General features: G+C 54.0%; 1 protein-coding gene across 3 annotated transcripts in view; it reads right to left on the reverse strand.

Moving 5' to 3' along the window:
• LOC101591265 (cytochrome P450 26B1) overlaps positions 1-1,037 on the reverse strand; it is a 19,173-nt gene extending 18,136 nt beyond the window's left edge. The window contains exons 1-2 of one of the 3 annotated variants that reach the window (XM_023718448.1): positions 927-1,037; positions 582-628 (exon numbers count right to left, since the gene is read on the reverse strand). The gene's annotated coding sequence lies outside the window, so the exon portion shown is untranslated. Of the gene's footprint in view, positions 1-549; positions 757-926 lie in introns of those variants that run through there. The other 2 variants (XM_023718447.1, XM_023718449.1) reach the window with 2 other exon arrangements.
• Positions 1,038-8,463: the final 7,426 nt, after the last annotated feature.

Below are 8,463 nucleotides of genomic sequence, written 5' to 3' on the forward strand. Positions count from 1 at the left end.
GGGCTGGGCCGGGATGAGGCGCAGCCAGCCACAGAGCCCCGAGCGGGCGCTGGGGCGGCGGCGGCGACGGCGGCGGCTGTGGCGGCGAACGGGAGGGGTGAGGCGGGGTGGGGTTGGGGGAGGAGGTGGAAAACCCGAGCTGGGCTATTGTATCAATTAAGAAAAGGCAGTCGGTCCCGGGACGCAGTCTCGGCTCTGGAGTTGCTGCTGGGAGAGGAAAAAGGGGGAAAAAAAAAAAAGAAAAGAAAAGGCAAAAGGAATGGAAGAGGGGGGAAAAGCAGGAGGCAGAAGGCAGGATTTCAGGGCTGGTGGTTTTAAAAGCGTCTCTCAATGTGCATTGGAGCCCTAAGCAAGACGATGCGTGTGTTTATATAGAGGCGGGAGGCTGCGCCGTGGGCGCCCAGCCAGCAGCCCCCCCACCCCCACCCGCCGAGCGCGCACAAAGCTGGAGGCGTGGTGAGAGGCCCGGCCCGCGGCCGGAGCGTGTGAGCGCCCGCCGGCCTCCCGCCCCGCCCCGCGCCCGCGGCCCGCCATCCGCCCAGGACCCACTTGTGGCCGCCGAAGGATCAAACTCAGTTCACCTTTCGCCGCCTCTTCCTTCTCACTGGTGCTGCGCTGAGCTGGGCACCTACAGACGGACGAGATGAGACACACGCGCGCGCACGCGCGAGCTCACACACACACACACACACACACACACACACACACACACACACACGGTGTGCACTCGCTTAGTGCCCGCTTGGCTGCTAGGCTACTTCCTTCCCACTTTTCCTCCCTCCCGGGTCTCAGGACCCCTCCTCCTTCAGGCAGTCCGCGCGCCGTAGTTCCCCCGCAACCCAGGTCCCGGCCAGACGACCCCTCGACTGGGGGCGCCAGTGCCTAGAGTCCGGGGCTCCATCCCGCAGGATCCGGCAGGATCTTACCTCCGGGGACTTCTGATTTGACACTTTCAGTATCCTCTATATCAGGTCTCCATCCCTGGTCCCTACATCCCCAAACCAAGATTATCCTTTCCTTTCCTCTCTCGTCCTGTGGGACCTGGAGGTGTCCCTGCCCCTGCGCGCGTCCCGCGCTGCTGTGAGCGGTTCTCTCTGACACCTCCGAGGATCCCCTCTCCGCCCCCTTTACAGTCGGGGTTGGCTGCCCGCAGGGATGAAGGAACCTCAGTGGTGGTCTGGGCGAGTATCCTGCCCTGGGGACCGGCGCGGCAGCCGGCACCCAGAGGCGGGAGGAGTCGGGTACAAACGTTCATTGACGCAAATGAGTAAATAAACACGTCCGGGTGAGCGCGGCTACCTTCTTAGTGCGGCCGCAGAGGCCCAGGCAGGCATGCCAGTGTGAGGTGTGCGTGTGGCCCGGGGCCGCACCTGTGTGTCCGCCCTGCGCCAGCCCGACGTCGGTGGAGCGAGGTTGCGCGTCTGCAGGTTTGTGCTCTCTACGGAGCGGTATGTGTGTCTGCGCATCTATGCATCTGTCTGTCATCTGGCCCCTTCTGAGAGCCTGTGACGGAGCTATGCACACCAACCCAAACATCTGTCTGTCTGGTGCCTGGTTTTCCCTCCTGCGTGCGTCCTGTTTATCCCAGAACCCCTGTCTCTGTCCTCTTGTGTCTCACACTGGCGGAGCAAAACTAGACATTCCACCTCTAAGTTTAGGGTATGCATGTAAACGAAACTAGACTTCCCCTTTAACTCATCCCCTGCACCCAATATGGGTTCTATTTTAGAGTTCACTAGAGGAGAATGTGTATGAGCGTCGAAGATGTGCGCGCGTGTGCTGTTCCTCTCTGGATGAGCGCTTGCGAGGTGACGCGGCCGGCGAAGTTGGGCTGCTGCTGCCAGCTGCTAGCGCGGGCTCCTCTCGGCGCTCACTCTCTGCCCTGGAACTCCACCTGGTGGACAGTTGCAGTACTACAGATCCAGGGGAAGGTGATTCCCGCTCGGCCTTCCCCAGTGGCCTTTCCTGGTGGGAGATCAGGTCCAGAGGACATGCTTGTGGACTCCAAAAGTCTGCCGGTCTCTGCAGCCTTGCTCGGATTCCTTTGGGACTCGGACTCGCCCCAGGTTTCTGTCAGGACCTCCATGGCCTCAGAGATAGAGAGATGGGGAACACCCTCCACAGGACAGCCAAAGCTGGACTGGGTAGCCAGGCAACAGGAACAGTGAGGCCAGAGCTATCTCTTGGCGGGTCAGATGAGGCTGGAGGAGCATTCTGAGGCTGTCTTGGAAAGCTGAACACTTAGCCAGGTTCCCAGCGCCGACACAAAGTGATGGAGTGGGCAGGACACTGGGAAATCCACCGTGAAGACAGCCGTCAGTGAACAGATGGGTAGGAACACAGCCATCCAGGCATGCAAACAGACACCCAGGCAGATCTGGAGCGCACATAAAAGGCACAGCACCGAGGACGCCACCGAGTCGGAAAACGCCTGCTTCTCACCCGCCAACCCAGTGCACAAGGAGGGGTCTGTGTGGGCATCAGGGCCCCGCACGTTCCAGTCGTCCCTCTTTCCTTCCTGAGATGGCTTTTGTGTCCTTTTGTTCTACGCTGTCTTACCTTACTCCCTGTCCATGTGGAGAGTGGGATTTGGCAGAGAGAATGGGAAAGAAATTCTGAGTTGTCCCTACCGCTTAACTGCCAAGTGGGGCCTGGGCGGTGTCCACAAGGACATCTAGTCCCACAGTAATGGTTGCTGGGTTTCCTAATTAGAACCATCTTCCTGCTCAAATCCTGAGGAGTACATAGGAAAAAAGAAAAGGAAGGCTATGGTTCTCTAAAAGACTTCTGGAGGTGAGAGCTAGTGCTGGACCTGTGGAGCAGGCTTGCTAACAGGGCAAACAGAATGGAGGGAGGCCAACAGCTATCTTGGCCAGTCAGATCCCACCCAGTGATATTCTTTCACCATCCTCAGGTGGGCTTCTGATCACTGCCCCCAACTGAGCCCTGATCCAGACCTTTATCTGAACCATAGCCCTGTCCCAACTCAGACCTCTGAGCCAATCCCAGACTGACCCACAGTCTTGGTCACAGATTGACCCTGTTGCTGATGCCAGATGAGCATTACCCAGGCTCATAGCTGGCCAGAGAGTGTGCCTGTCCTTCTTGGAATGTCCCAGAGTATGAGTCTCTGGCAATCAGAATGGACTGCAGATGAGAATATTTCTCTTGTTTTGGGCTGAGTATGGCCTGCCAGTTTTATAGTTGAGCATCTCTCCCAGGCTGTCTGTAATTAATATTACAGGAACTCCTGTGCACTTCCTCCCCATCCTCTGTTCAGGCACAGGGCACACCCAGGACTTCAGCTTCTGTTTGCAGTGCTGTGAAGCCTGCAGCCCTTCCAGCTGAAATTTCCCTTTGAAATTGGTGCAAGCAGACTGGCAGGTCAATCTGGGGGTGTTGGTTCAATCTTAGTTCTGCTCGGGTGAAATGGACAATGCTTGGCAGAGGAGCCTGGGAGGCTGGGAGGGCAGACAGGGAATGGGCAAAGGGTGTTTCTCAGAAAGTGCCTATGAACAAGGACAAGTCCCACTCCTCCCCAAGGCATGAAGCTATGCAGGAGCGTTATCTGTCCTTGACTTTACCATCGGAAGGAATGAAGACCTTGCCCTTCCCAAGACCCTCTCTTATGTGTAGCCCTGAGTAGCCAACAATCTCTTCTCCTGCTATTATTTGACTTTATCTCCACATAGTGCTGTGAGGTAATGCTGTGCTTAGGTATCAGATTTACTTACTACTTTTTGTATTGGTAAGAAGATTGGGGATGGTCCTACCTCCTCATCCCCACTGTTTTGTCCTGTTCTCTCTCTTGCTGGCTAGAGACCACCCCAATGAGCCTTGAGACCTGGCCCCACATGGCAGCTCACCCTTGGTTTAATGTCCTATTTTAGGTGACTGAAGACCGCAACCGAGGGAGTTGTCAGCTTATGTTCAGTTTTGCATAGCTTTGGTCCTGGATTTTTTTTTTTTTTCCAATGGATGCCTATTCATTTTCTTACTTCCTCTCATTCCTCCAGTCTGAGCCAAACAGAAACGGGAGCACAGCACAAAATCAGGGATGACTCCATAGGTGTCCAGAGAGCAAAGAACCAGGCACCAGGGGCAGGAGGCAGGATGGTGTACTCAGGAAGGGACAGAGCCTCCCAACAGGACATCCTCGGCTCGGAGACAAAGCTCGGGATTCTGCCTCAGAGTTCTCACGGCTTTTAGCCACGTCCTCATTTGTACTGAGGAGCCCTTAAAAAATTCATCTTTCTTCTTTTCCCCATCTTCTGAGGGCCTCAGGCTGGTCCCATTCCATTATCAAATCCCTTGGTCGCCTTCCTGACAGGCAGGACCTATTGCCAGCAAAAGTCCTGGGGCGACAGATTCTGCCCCCACGCTTCTCCCAAAGCAGAGTAGAAACTGCTACTCCAGCAGGTCGGGAAGGCTCCTCAGAGGCAGAATGGCAGTGTGTAGCCCCAGATACTCATCCAAGGCCTGTTTTCCTACCTTCTGTCACTTGGGGCCTTCCCTCTGGATCAGGCGCCATGAAGCTGGCAGTACCCTCTGGTACCCAATCCTCAAGGACAGCCTGGAGGACACTTCTCCTTAGCCTGACTATGTCCTGGCTATTGTGAGAGGCGCTGGACCCCTGCTGTCCAGGCTGGATGGGGTAGGAGGAGTGCAGCAACACAACCCAGCTTGGCTTGGAAATCACCACGGTGCCACAGATTCTGCCTTTCAGGAGTTGACAGGGCTCCGCTCTTCCCCAGGCACCCCCACCCTTGCAGTTTCAGTCTGAGGCTATTTAGAGGATTTAGTGGCCCCTTCCGTACCACTATCTGCCAGAAACCCACCCAGCCCACCCATCTCTTTGGAGAGACTACTCAGCTCTTTGCAGTGCTACTAAATCCAAAGCTAGATCCTAGATGACGCATTTATTTCTTCCTCCTTCTTTTTCTTTGTCCTTTACTGACACTTGCCCTCTCCCCACCCCCAAGTACCTTCTGATTCTTTTTATTTTGTTTCAGAGATAACAACCCCTATCCCAACAGCTTTTCCTGGCAAAGTCACATGCAGGCATAGCCTGAATGCCCACTCTCAGCCCCTGAGAGATGACGACTGGCCAGGAGACAGCCCCTCACCCACTACTCTGCAGCCCTCTGGGAAACGGGTGGCCCCTAGCAAAGAACCTTGCTGCCGTCTCCTTAGCCTGAATATGGAGCGAGTATTGCTGCAGCCCTCATACCAGACACCTCAGCTTGCAACACTTGCCCTGGAAGGAGTATTTCTAAGTAAGTGGAACTATCCCCATCCTCCCCTGTCAAAGCCCCATACCCAGTCCGCCTTCTCCTACCCCACTCCCAACCCAGCCCAAAGCAATCCAAAAGGGGACTTGCCCATGGAAGATAGGAGGAACGCAGCTGACAGCTGTGCCCAATTCGCACTGCTTGGAAAAGAGTAGTCTGCGGGGTAGCAATGGGACACCGACAGTGCCCCAAGCTGGCTGTGCTGGCAGGGACACTGCCGCAGCGATGGCGTTCTCTCAGGCCCAGGGAGCCAAGAGCCCTTTATAGCCTGCAACCTACCCTGGCACCGCCCACTGGGCGGCTGCTACTAGGCCCTGCAATGAGGGGAGTTGGTAGGAGCTGAGAGGGTATCTGTCCCAGGACCCCAGGCCAGGCCCCAGCACACAAGAATCTGAGCATCGGCTGCCTTCCACTCCAGGCAACTAACTGTAGGTCCTTGTGTCTGACTGTGTGTGTGTGTGTGTGTGTGTGTGTGTGTGTGCATGCGCGTGTGCGTGCATCCGTGCTTAAATGTCCATTCAAAGACCTCAGATCTCTTTCCCTCATCCTCTTTCTCTGGCAGTAACAGTTTTTGAAAGGATGGTGAGAGCAGTGTGTTTCTGCTCAGTTTATCAAATTACACTCGGTGACAAAGGACTGAAGTGCATTTTCTTGAAGGCTTGACAATTGGGATCCAGGAAGAAAAAAGAAAGGCACGATAGAGAACCCAGAGCCTTTGTGGAAGGTAAAACACTCATGTGAAAGACAGGGGATATGGCTGGGTGGATGTAAATGAATTCGCCTTCATGTTGCCTGGTGTTAAAAACGGCTTCCCCCACCCTCTTCCCAAGCTGTAAAAATCCCACGAATCCTAGAAATTGCCAGGTTGTTGATTTTTAAAAGGGAACACTGTTCATTTTTACACAGATTGAATCAGACAAGGAGTGCAGCCTTCTCCTTCCTGGACTCCTGGGGTCCACCAGGGTGCCCTTCCAAGTCCCCCATGTCAGAAAGCCTCCACAGAGAGGTCATTCCCAAAGGTATAACACCATCTGGCCCCTCACGGCAGCCCGTCCAGCAAGCTTCTCCTGACGGGCACAGATAGGACAGGAATGTGGTGGACTTCTTCCTGCCAGTCAAAGCTCCGTCCTGTACGTGAACCTGGAGGGTTGCTTGCTGGAGGACAGACTAGCAGAGCAGGTGTGGGCCCAAAAGGATGTATGAGGGGGCACTGCACTGCTAATCTCAAGGGCTTCCATTCTTTGGGGCTAGAGGTGGGGGCAGCGGTCTAAACCACTGGCCTCAGGTGCAAAAGAACAACTCTAGGAGCAAAAATATCTTCACCTCCAGAGCTTGGAGACATTAACCAGAAATGAATCCCCCTCTGCTTCCCCGCCTTCCCATCCCCATTGACTTCTGCACAGAAGCCCCTGATTACAGCCTCACCCAGAGCTAAGCTGAAAATCTAGGTCACAGGGCTCCATACCCCGAGTTCAAAGTGCTACTAGGTCAATTGCTCTTGCCTTCTTTCTTAGCTTCTACAAACTCCCTCCCAGAAGGAGGTGGAGAGGCAGAGCCCAGAGGCCCTGTGGTTGCCCCTGTGAGGACCCTCCACCTTTCCTATGATGCTGTACCCCAGCTCCGAGCTCCCTGGAGTTCCCCTTGCTGTAGCTTTAGCTAGTTTCAACACCAGACACTGGTGTGAGGATTGCAGGGAAACAATTTCCAGAACGACACATCCTCCTGACCCCTCCTGGGTCCTGTCTCCATTGTTTGGATGACGACAGTTGTTCTGACATACTTGTGAGCCCTCTGAGCTTTCACCTGGTTCCCTCTCTGCTGACTTAAGAGGTTCTTAAGAGAACTCCAACCCCCTACACATTCTCTCTCCTAGGACCACCACCCCAACTCTATACTTCCTCTTCAGCCCAGCTTCAATGTATATTCCCTGACCCCTGCAAGAAGACTGTCACTCGGAAATTCCTTTTATCTGGGCAATCTAGAGCACCTCAGGTACTCTCCTTGAATCCTTCCCCTCCATTGGTTTCATGCCTTCCTCACTGTCCTGCTATTCCAGATCTCTTCATTCTTCATACTTGCAAACAGGTAGCATGGCTCAGCAGCTGAGAATAAGGCTCTGGAGTCATTTAGACCTAGGCTCAAAATCTGCTCTACCACTTACCGGCTTAAGCAATATATACTGCCCTACCTGGACAGCAGGTGCTTCTCGGGGAAGAACTGAGGCAGTCAGGTCTAATGAGAGACTGTGGTGGCAACTGAGGTAACAGTGAGGATAATAGCAACAGCCATAATAGCAGTAACAATGGCACCCTACAGCTGTCCGTGCCAGGCACTTTACAAAGCACTTCACATGTATGTTGTTACATAACCTCACAGCAAACCCAGGAGGCAGGCATATTTTCTTATTTTACAGAGGGAAAGAGTCTGAGGTATCAAGTGATTCAACACCTTGCCCAAGTGACGCCAAGGGCACCTTGAGGGTAAAAGCAATCTCCTCTAGAATTCAAACCCAGGGAATCTAGATTCTAATCTGAGTCTCTATTCTAGCATTCGAAAGACTAAACCAAGCCTGAACAGTGAAGATGGAATAAAGTGCACAGATTTCAGGAGTGGTTGAGCTGTAATCAAGCGGTGGACACACAGGTAACTGTGCTTGGGAGGCGGGGTTCCAGCTGGAGAGATGCTGATGAAATAGCCTTGCCCAGCAAACGCGGGAGAAAGATGAGCTTGAGGGCCAAATGATGAGTCTAATTTGGGCCACGGTAGGTTTTAGGTGACCCATTCTCACGTCTGAAGGCTGCTGGCTGTGTAGAGGTCTGAAGTATGGAAGACAGATCTGGCCTAGAGATTTAGACAACATCAGATATTAATGGAGACCGTAGCCTGGAGAGGCCTGAAGGGAAAGAGGCAGGCCGAGGACACAGCCCCAAGGAATATTCATATTAAGGTAGAGTGGAGGAAAGGGCCTAGAAAGGACCTCTTTCTCCCCACTGACACTTGTCCTGGTTAACCTTGAGACTGATTGTCCATTGTATTTGTTTCCTTTCAGCAGTTAGAATCTCAGGGTTCTCAAGGAACTCAGAGAGGTTAGCAATCTCAGGCCCTTCCCACCTGGGGACCCCTACACACACACACACACACACACACACACACACACACACGCATGCACGCA

The sequence above is a fragment of the Octodon degus genome, unplaced genomic scaffold, assembly GCF_000260255.1.
Source record: "Octodon degus isolate 3935 unplaced genomic scaffold, OctDeg1.0 scaffold00058, whole genome shotgun sequence".
Taxonomy (NCBI): Eukaryota; Metazoa; Chordata; class Mammalia; order Rodentia; family Octodontidae; genus Octodon; species Octodon degus.